An 11,014-nucleotide genomic window follows, 5' to 3' on the forward strand; every position below is an offset into this window, starting at 1 on the left:
TCAAATATATCTTTAAACACTTTAATTATATCCGTTATTCATAATTGTTTAATTTTTTATGTCATTACTCATTTTTACTCGTTATTTATATTCGTTCAATTTTAATATTTTATTTTTTTAAATTTATTTTAAAAAAATATATCCAATCAAATTATACAAACATGAAGAAAAAATTATGAAATATATATATATATATATATTATCTCACTCCTAAATAAAATATTTTAAATTATAATAAAAATATAATTAAATAGTAAAAAATATAATATAAAATTATTAAATATTTTTTGTCATATATATTTATAAAAAATAAATTTAAAAATATAAAATTAAAATTTTGAAATTCTTAATTATTTAAATGTACTTATTTAAAAATAATTTGAGTAAATTATATCTAATCAACTAATAAAATGTATTTTTCTAGTTGATCAATATTCAAATTTCATTAAGTGCTATCAGAAATTTGATTATTCCCTCCTATTTTCACATTTATAAATAGTATAATTAACTTAAGTTTTATATTTTCTTGACAACAAATAGCATTATAATTTTGCTGAGCTTTATAATTTATCTAAAAATTAACTTTTATATAATTGTCACTCGACTTTGCAATACATGAATAGAAAAACCCAATTTTTATAAATAAAATAAAATAATAATTTTGATATTTCTAAGTGATAAAATTATTTAAAAATTAAAAATTACGAAAGGAGATGAATTATTTAAAAAAACAAAACAAACAATTATAAAATAAAATTACAGAACAGTGTTGTCTCTTTCATTTAAAAAAGTAATGAAATAAAAATTTTTTCTAGAATGAAAAGAATATTTATTATTTTAAATTATTTTATTTAAATCAAATATTTATTTTTTTCAAAAATTGGTGTTTTTTATGTGAAATTAGAGTAAAAATTATTTAAAATGTGATTTTTAACTAATTATGTACGGTGACGTAATTCAACAAGCAAATTTAGTTTTATTCCAATTTCAAAATTATTATTGAATAATTTATAGAATTGTCAAATTTTTTTCATTAAATAGTAATCAAATTGTATTAATTAAAATTATATTTTAAAATAAAAATAAAAATATCACATAACTTTAATATAGTTCTTCCAACTATAAGAAATAAAGCAAACTATATTTCAAGGTAATATATAATTATTACAAGTTATCATTGGTGGAAAGATAAATATACACACTTACAAAGCCTAGGTAAGCTCCTTGTCAAATTTTTATTCTTAAAATGCTTTTAGTATTTTTTTTAAATAAATAAATAAATAAATTATTTTTTATTGTGATGATAAGAAGTGCCCCTTTCTCTTCTCATTCTCTCAGTCAATTGATTCAATTGAAAAAAGCACTCAGTACTCAGTGATCAAACCATCTTTCCCCAGGATTCGTTCATTGGCTTTATGCGATGATGTCAACAAGCAGCCGAAGATGCCTTACATATTTTCGTCTTCATCCTCTAATGGGTATTTTTGATTCTCTTTCTTATAGTACTTATACCAGCAGTACGCATTTGAGAGGTAAAATCAAATCTGATTCATTCCAGAACATTGATGATGCTTTGGCTTCTTTTGATTTGATGCTTCGTAGTAATCGCTCACCTCCCGTTATTGAACTCAATAAAATATTATCTGCACTTGTTCGAATGAAACATTATACTACTGTCATTTCTCTCTCTAAACAGATGGAAATATTTGGAATTTCACATGATATTTGTTCTTTTAATATTTTGATTAATTGCTTCTGCCACCTTGTGGATTTTGGGTACTCTTTTATGGGAAAAATCTTCAAACTAGGTTTTCAGCCTACCATTGTAACGTTTAATACCTTAATCCATGGGCTTTGTAGGGAGGATAAATTTGGTGAAGCTGTGGATTTGTTTGATTATATTGTTGAAAAAGGGTATCAACCCAATGTTTATACCTATACTGTGATTGTGAATGGTCTGTGTAAAATTGGGAAAACCAATGTGGCCTTTGCTGTTCTGAAAAGAATGATGCAGGAAGGTTGCGACCCTAATGTGGTGTCATTTAATGCTATCATTGACAGCCTCTGCAAGGATAGATTTGTTACCGAGGCATTAGACCTCTTCTTGAAAATAAAGAGCGAAGGTATCTTGCCTGGTGTTGTGACCTACAACACCTTAATCCATGGTCTGTGCATGTCAAGCAGATGGAAGGAAGCTTTTATTTTGCTTAACCAAATGTTGAGAGCAAACGGTCACACCAGATTTAATTACCTTGTTGATGGACTTTGCAAGGAAGGAAAGGTTTCAAAAGCTCGTGATGTAGTCAAATTGATGATGCAGGGAGGAATACAGCCTCATGTTATCACCTACAATTCGTTGATGGATGGATACTGTCTACACAACCAAGTGCATCAAGCTAGAGAAATATTTGACCTGATGGGAAGCAAGGGCTGTACACCTACTGTTGTTACCTACAGCATCTTGATTCATTGTTACTGTAAGATGAAAAGGATAGATGAGGCAATGCGGCTTCTTTATGAAATGCCTTGCAAAGGCTTGATGCCTAATCATTTCACTTATAGTTCTCTTATACGTGGCTTGTGTAGAGCAAAGAGCGCTTGGGCTGCACATAAGTTTTTCAAGGACTTGTGTGCCAGTGGCTATTCTCCCAACGTGGTGGCGTTCTCGATTTTGATAGATGGCTTTTGTAAGCATAGTTGTCTTAATATGGCATTGGATCTTTTTCACAAAATGCAAAAGAACTTGTTGAAGCCTAATCTTATTATTTATAATACCGTAATTGATGGTATGTTCAAGGCTGGAAAGGTTAAAAACGCAAAGGAACTGTTTTCTAAACTTTCCTTAGAAGGGTTGTATCCTGATGTTTGCACATACAATATCATGGTCAATGGACTTTGTAAAAAAGGATTATTAGATGAAGCATTGAAGGTTTTTAGGAAAATGGAAGGGAATGGTTGCTTACCAAATGGTTGCTCTTATAACGTGATTATCTAAGGATATCTCCGACACAACGATGTGTCCATGGCAAACCAACTTATTGATGAAATGGTTGGCAAGGGGTTTTCTGCAGATGCGGCTACTGTGAAGTTGGTAGTAAACAATGATCAGCTCGTGAAAAAGCTACTGAGCTGCTCTAAAAGTTCTCAAGGTGTAAAGTTGAAGTGAGATTTTAAGAAAGAACAATTGTTATACAGTCACAGGAGGTGTTGTTCTGTTTTGGGTTATATGACTTAAATTTGTCTCTATTTTCTGCAATTCAATATTTATATTTGTATCAGACTTCTATGCAGCTGGCCTTGCCAATAAGTTGTAATACTAATTGTTTTTGTTTGCTATCAAGAGAAAAAAAGTGGCAGTGTTTTTTCTTTTCACTTGATAAAATCTGCTGTCCAATTTTCATAGCAAAAGCTTGTAATAAATTGGCAAATTTTTTGTTGCAGGCTTTTACAATGAAATTTAGACTCTGAAATACAGGAGATTGTGATCTGTTTTCGTACCGTCCCCGAGCGACTCGAAAATGTCCTTTCTATTTTTATTTTTGATGGAAAGTGATCTTATTATGAAAAGTGGTGACAAGACATTTTATTGGATACGATGCCGATACATCGGTTTTACAAAACATTTTTTTGAGTCGCCACCCATTATTTTGGCAATGGGACCGTTTCCAATTTTATAAAAAGTGACTCCATTTTAAACCCAATTTTACTTAAGGCCAAATTATTAAAAAGATTGGTCAGGCGCACCAATGCGATTCTGGGTAAGGGAATTGGACACATCGGCCCATTGGAAGCCGACGCCGGGAAAAATCGGCCTCTTTTAACCTACGATTTCTAATTTATTTTAGTTAGAAAAGCCAAATTATTTATTTACTTAAACCCAACCCAAATAAATCGGACCGATTTTTATATGGAAAATTATTTAATCGTCTCAATCAACTCTAATTATCGCATTTAAAATCATTCAAACCAAAGCAATTAAATCAAATAAATAAAAGACCCGCTCTTACCTTATGGTTCAAGGCGGGTAACAAACCGAACCTAAAATACATTCTACCCGATTCGAAATTAAACCCAAAAAGCAAAAAAAAAAAAAAAAAAAAAAAAACCAAAATTAAGCATAATTATTATTTAGCACCTAAATCACATCTTTCTTTTTTTTTTAATTTAATCCTAAACATGCAAAATTACTAACAAGCACATAAATTTAATATCATTTTTCATTCAACCTAAAATTGTAAAATTCATACAAATAAATACACAAAATTACATTTTAGTATTCTAAACTTAATTAAATTGCAATCTATTCATAATTGGCCATCTTTGAATTTATTGGAGAAATTAAACTTTATTTTTGTACAAAATTTATTATTTTTCTTAAAAAAAAATTATTTCTGGAACCTTAGAACAGTCGCGTGACCCAACTGAGAGTCGCGTGACACAACTGAGGGCTTATTTGAACAGCTGCGTGACGCAACTGAGAGTCGCGTGACGCTGCTGTTCTATTTTGAACAGTTGCGTGATGCGACTGTTCTTTCCACAATCTGGAAAATAAAACTGGCCCAAGCTCATTTTATTTAATGGTTCGTTTAGATCATTTTTTTATCCAAATATGTTTTAAGACAACCTCAAATGACCAAAGATGAACATAATACAGTTTAACTAAGATTAAACTACTAAAACAATAACAAAATAAATAAATAAAAATACAAAAAGTGTAAAGGAATTACCTAATCCTCAGATTGAGGATTGTAAATGGCTTAAATGCCTTAACAAATGATGGTTAAGGCGCTCCAGAAGCTTTGTCAACAAGGATTTAAATACTCACTCTTTTCTCTCTTGATTTTTCTTTTTTATGATTTTTGTTTTCACCCTAATTGATATCTAATGGCTATTTTTCTTCAAAGGATCTCAGAAGAGTCTCTGGAAAAAAACGTAGCCGAAAGTGTATTTTTTAGACGTCCTAAAAACCAACCCCGCAACTGAGAGAAAAAGATGAATTTATAGAAGTAGGGCAACAGAGGATAGCTGCGTCACGCAGCTTATGGCTGGGTGACGGATCTGATAGCTGCGTGACGCAGCTTATGGCTGGGTGACGGATCTGATAGCTGCGTGACGCAGCTTTCTTTCCACGTGTAGAGCTACGTGACGCAGCTGACAGCCGCGTGACGCGACTGCTTAGCTGCGTGACGTGACTGTTCTTTTTTGAACAGTTGGGTGACGCGACTGTTCTTTTATGAACAGTTGAGTGACGCAACTGATAGCTGGGTGACGCAACTCTGACCCAACCAGAAACTTAAAATTGGTTTAATTTAAATCCTTGGATTAAAAGACTTCTAGATAGCATTAACCCTTCATTCCACATCCTCGTATCCTTATCGGATCAGGCAGGGGCATAAAGACACGCGTCAACATGATCTAAATCTTCTGGAAGCTTATGTTGAGAAGGAAATTTTGGAAGCAAATTAGCAATAGTTTTTGCCATCTCTAAATAGGAGGTATGTTTGTTGAAAATTCTCCCACCACAAGCTAATAGCAAGTCCTTAAATGCCTTTTTCTTGAAAGTCCAGTTGCCGTTTTTCAAATTGAAATGATATAATGGAAGAAATCGTTGGCCGTAAATGGCTATAAATTCAACTGCTGCAAGAATGAACTCAAATTCCTCTTCTGACAAGTCATTAAGCAAAGCAGCAACAAAAGCTCCGTGTAAAGGCTTATCTCTTTCCTGTCTCTGCCCACATGTAAAGATCTTCTTCTCCCTTTGCCACTAAAATTTCACTACTAGTAGTTGTAGAATATATGAGGAAGGAGAATATAGCTTGTCTCTTTTTTCTCTTGCTATTATTTTTTCCTAAAACCAATAGACGAGGGAATGCGGCTTCTTGATGAAATGCCTTGCAAAGGCTTGATGCCTAATCATTTCACTTATAGTTCTCTTATACGTGGCTTGTGTAAAGCAAAGAGCGCTTGGGCTGCACATAAGTTTTTCAAGGACTTGTGTGCCAGTGGCTATTCTCCCAACGTGGCGGCATACTCAGTTTTGATAGATGTCTTTTGTAAGCATAGTTGTCTTAATATGGCATTGGATCTATTTCATGAAATACAAAAGAAATTATTGAAGCCTAACCTTATTGTTTATAATACTCTAATTGATGGTATGTTCAGAGCTGGAAAGGTTAAAAGATGCAAAGAAATTGTTTTCTAGACTTTCCATAGGAGGGTTGCATCCTGATGTTTGTACATACAATACAATGTGGACTTAGTAAAGAAGGATTACTAGATGAAGCATTGAGGGTGTTTAGGAAAATGGAAGGGAATGGTTGCTTACCAAACAGTTGCTCTTATAATGTGATTATCCAAGGATATCTCTGAATCAAAGATTGTCCATGGCAAAACCACTTATTGATGACATGGTTGGCAAGGGGTTTTCTGCAGATGCCACTACTGTGGGGTTGGTTGTAAATGATCGATTGCTAGTGAAAAAGCTACTGAGGTGCTCTAAAAGTTCTCAAGGTGAAAGTTGAAGTGAGATTTTAAGGTAGAAGAGTTGTAATGCGGTCACAGGAGGTTGCCATATTTGTATCAGACTTTTCTGCTGCTGTGTTGAATTTGCTATCAATCAAAAAAAAAAAAAAAAAAAGTAGCAGTGTGTTGAATTTGCTCAAAGAATTTGTAGTTTTGATTCCCTTATTTTATTTGTCTCCATACTTTAGCAAACAGGTCGCAGATAAGGGCAGAAGCACCTTTTGTGTCCTGCTGAAAATTTTAAAATCTGCTCTACTTTTAGAACCACCAATAATTTTATGTAATCATTTATGTAGCTTTTAATTTTATTGTATAAAAAATATTAAATAATAGATTATTAACAATGACTTTACAGCTTTTAATGCCCTACGAACATTTAATATAATTAGATGTTAGTTTTATTAAAAGAAAAAAAAAAAGAATATTTGCCTCAGTATTCAATTTAATCTAATCTTCATAATAATTATTGTTTTTTTTAATATCTGAATTAAAATTTTTGTATAATTAAGTCCATTTAATTTAAATTTCTCACTGAAAAAGCAAAATGAATTATTTTACCCTAATGCTTTATTTTGATAATTTGTCTTTATTATATTTCTATCTTATTTATTTTTTTATGTATTGTTTTGGAATTGAAAGAAAATTACAAGTAATATATATATATATATTTTTTTTTGACTTTTTTTAGGAGGGGATATAGCTTAATAAAAAAGGAAAGGTAAATTGGATGGATGTTTATGCTTTTATCATTTATTCAGTAAAATAATTCATTCTATTAATTTTCATGCAATAACTTTTTTTTAACTCTTCAAACACTAAATTGCAATTTTTTTTTTCCGTTCACACTCTAAAATAATAATAAAAAAAAGTTAAAAAGCTCATATACCACAAATTTAATTAACTATCGTAACTTTGAAAAAATCAATTCATAATTTCTAGTGTATTTTTTAGTTTTTAAGATTTGAAGGAATTTAAATACAGTTTGATGGTTTTAAAAAAAAATCAAACTATTTTAAAAAAATCAATTAAGTGTATCATGCTTATTTGAACCACTGGAGAACTAACTGTGTATTATGCTTTTTTTTTTTTTTTCTGTAATTCAATCTTTGAATGATTATTGTAAATTATTGTTGATGGTGAATAACAAAGAGGTTGAAGAAATATTCCCACTTATAATATTAGCATCTCATATATTGACCATAAACAATGATGATTTGATATTATAAATAGATATTTTTTAATTTTAAAAACTTTGATTATTATCATCTATTATTAATTTTTATATTTAATAACATTTTGTAGAGAGCATTTTGAGCTTTTAGAAAGTTAGAATAAATAATTTATCTCAATTTTGATTTTTTTTTAATTCATCCAATTAAATTGTAGAAAAATAAAAATATCTACATATATTTATTTTTAATAAATAAATTTTTAAAATTTTTAAAAGCTTAATTATCTATGTTATCTATTTAAGAAGTTATTTTGAAATAAAATATATCCAATCAAACAATTACTTACAGATATATGAGTGTGGAAAATTGTGAATTTATATATATATATAAAAAAAAAAACTGTTAACAGAAAGAACACAAGTAACAGATGAAAGATTGTGTATTGTTTTTGTGTGCGTTATGCATAGAGATATACATGACAATTGCCTGTAATCATGCTAAATCAAATCTCCTATAATCATAATCAAATATTCTATAATCATAAATCTCCTAAAATCATGCAAGGGTAGATTTTCTACTAACAATCCCCTCAAACTCAAGGTGGCAGCACTGGTTGCCAACTTGAGTTTGCTTAAGAGATCTTGAAAAGAGTGGGAAGATGTGGTTTGGTGAATATTTCAGCGGTTTGGTTGGCAGAGGAGACATGAATCAAATATATGGTGCCATGAGCAACATGATGACGTACCAAATGACTATCAATTTCAATGTGTTTGGTATGCTCATGGAATACATCATTATGAGAAATCTGTATGACACTTCTATTATCACAATGAAGCATGTTGGCAGAAGTCTGAGGGACACCCAAATCAGTTAATAACCAACGTAACCAAAGTAATTCATACGTAGTATCAACAAGAGCACAATATTCAGATTCTATGCTAGACTGTGCAACAATCGTTTGTTTTTTTGCTATGCTAAAAGATAAGGGAATCACCCAAAAAGAAACAATAACCAGTTCAGAGTGATGATTTGTCAGATCACTAGCCCAATCAGCATCAGAGTAGCCAGATAATACGAGGGAGGATGTAGCAGAAAAGTGTAAACCATGACAAAGAGTTCTTTTGATATAACGAAGAATTCATAGTACTGCAGAGAAATGAGTTGAGCGAGGAGCAACATAAATTGGCTAACTAAATGAACAACACATGAAATATCAGGTCGAGTAACAGTGAGATAAATAAGACTCCCAACAAGCTATCGATATAAAATAGGATCATCAAGAGGAGTGCCATCATGGGGTGTAAGTTTGCAAGTTAGCTCCATTGGGGTTGATACTGTTTTGCTATCAGTGATGCCTACTCGAGAAAGCAAATCGGATGCATACTTGGCTTGAGAAAGATAATAGCCATCTGAACTTTGAGAAACTTCAATACCCAAAACATAGCTAAGAGAACCCAGGTATTTCATTTCAAAATGCTGGTTGAGATAATGTTGTAGTTCTGATATACCAGAGGAATCATCACCTGTGTTAAAGTTACAGTTACAGCTCCATTGAAGTAAAATTGATGCAAGTGTTGTTGACAGTTTTTGGAGAAATTTTGTTAAAGTCATTTAGATTTTGTTGTATTTTGTTGAAGTCAAGAGGTAGGTGAACTACCTTGCTTTTAGGTAGGTTTGGTGAACAACCTTCCTTGACTTATGGAAGGTTGGTGAACAAACTTTAGACTAGCTCTACTATAAATGTTTACATTATGCTGTAATGGTAAAATAAGAAGTGAATATTTGTTTCTTCACACTTACAAAATCTGCAGTTTTTTTTTCATTTTCTGCAGAATTTCCTTCTCTTCCTTAATTTTCTGCTCTTCTAAACCAACAAGTGGTATCAGAGCAACCTTGATCTCAAAGGGCTGTGTGTGTGTTTGAGTGAAAAACATAGAGAAAGCCACCAAATAAACCAGAATTTGTGAAGTTTTTCTGTTTATTTGCTTTTCTGCAAATGCCTTCCAGCAGCATGTCTCTTTCACCACCTCATTTTAATGGGGAAAACTATCATGTTTGGTCTGTGAAGATGAGAGCTTATTTCAAGGGGCTTGGATTATGGCAGTATGTGGAGGAAAACAGAGTACCTCCACCTCTTAATCAAAATCCAACCCTTCAGCAGATTAGACAACATGAAGAAGAGGTTGCTAAGGCTCCAAAAGCTCTGTCCTATATCCATGCAGCTGTTGCAGATCCTATCTTCACCAAGATTATGACATGTGAGACAGCACATGAAGCTTGGGAGAAGTTAAAAATTGAGTATCATGGATCTGAAAAAACTAGACAGATGCAGATATTCAATTTAAGAAAAGAATTTGAAATGTTGAAAATGAAGGACAATGAAAAGGTGAAAGATTACATTGATAGAGTTATGAAAATTGTAAACCAAATTCGATTGTTGGGAGAAGAGTTAGAAGAGAAGAGAATTGTGGAGAAAGTTATGGTGACTCTCCCTGAAAAATTTGAAGCCAAGATTTCTTCTCTTGAAGAGACTTGGAACATGTCACAAATATCCTTGAATGTGCTTTCAAATGCTCTACAAGCTGTAGAACAAAGAAAAGCCTATAGGGAAGAAGAAACCTTTGGAGAGAAGGCTCTTGTAGTGACTCAACAACCAAAAATGAAGAACAATTTCAGAAAAAATTGGAGGAAAGATAGATTTCCACCTTGTCCACATTGCAAAAAAACAAACCACAACCGAGAACTACTGCTGGTTCAGACCTGGAGCTCAATGTAAGGTTTGTAAGCAATTTGGTCACACCGAGAAAGTTTGTTCTACAAACCAGAATCAACAAACACAAGCCCATCATGCACAAGTCACCAAAAATTCTGAAAAGTATGAAGAACAACTATTTGCTGCAAATGAAATTGAAGAATGTGGTGTCTCAATTGAAGCTAAAGAAGCATGGCTTGTTGATAGTGGCTGCACTAACCACATGACACCAAACTTTGTGAATTTCGATAGCTTGGATACAAACTATTCTTCAAAAGTCAGACTTGGAGATGGTAGGCTTGTTGATGTCAAAGGCAAAGGAGATGTGATTGTACAAACTCCTTCAGGTACAAAGCTTGTTTCCGATGTTCTTTACGTACCGGAACTAAATCAAAGCTTGTTTTCGGTTGGTCAATTGCTGGATAAGAATTACAGTTTGCTATTTAGAGATAAAACTTGTGAAATAAGTGATCCTTCTGGCTCAAAGTTATTTGTTGTCAAAATAAAACGGAGAAGCTTTCCTCTAAACTTACGAAGATTCGAAGAAGAATCTTGCTTGAGTCATAAA

General features: G+C 32.0%; 1 pseudogene; it reads left to right on the top strand.

The window, feature by feature from the left end:
* Positions 1–1,293: 1,293 nt before the first annotated feature.
* LOC110009023 (uncharacterized) lies at positions 1,294–3,372 on the top strand (annotated as a pseudogene).
* Positions 3,373–11,014: the final 7,642 nt, after the last annotated feature.

This window comes from Jatropha curcas, unplaced genomic scaffold, assembly GCF_041381405.1.
Source record: "Jatropha curcas cultivar XTBG-Jc1 unplaced genomic scaffold, XTBG_Jcur_1.0 HiC_scaffold_682_pilon, whole genome shotgun sequence".
Taxonomy (NCBI): Eukaryota; Viridiplantae; Streptophyta; class Magnoliopsida; order Malpighiales; family Euphorbiaceae; genus Jatropha; species Jatropha curcas.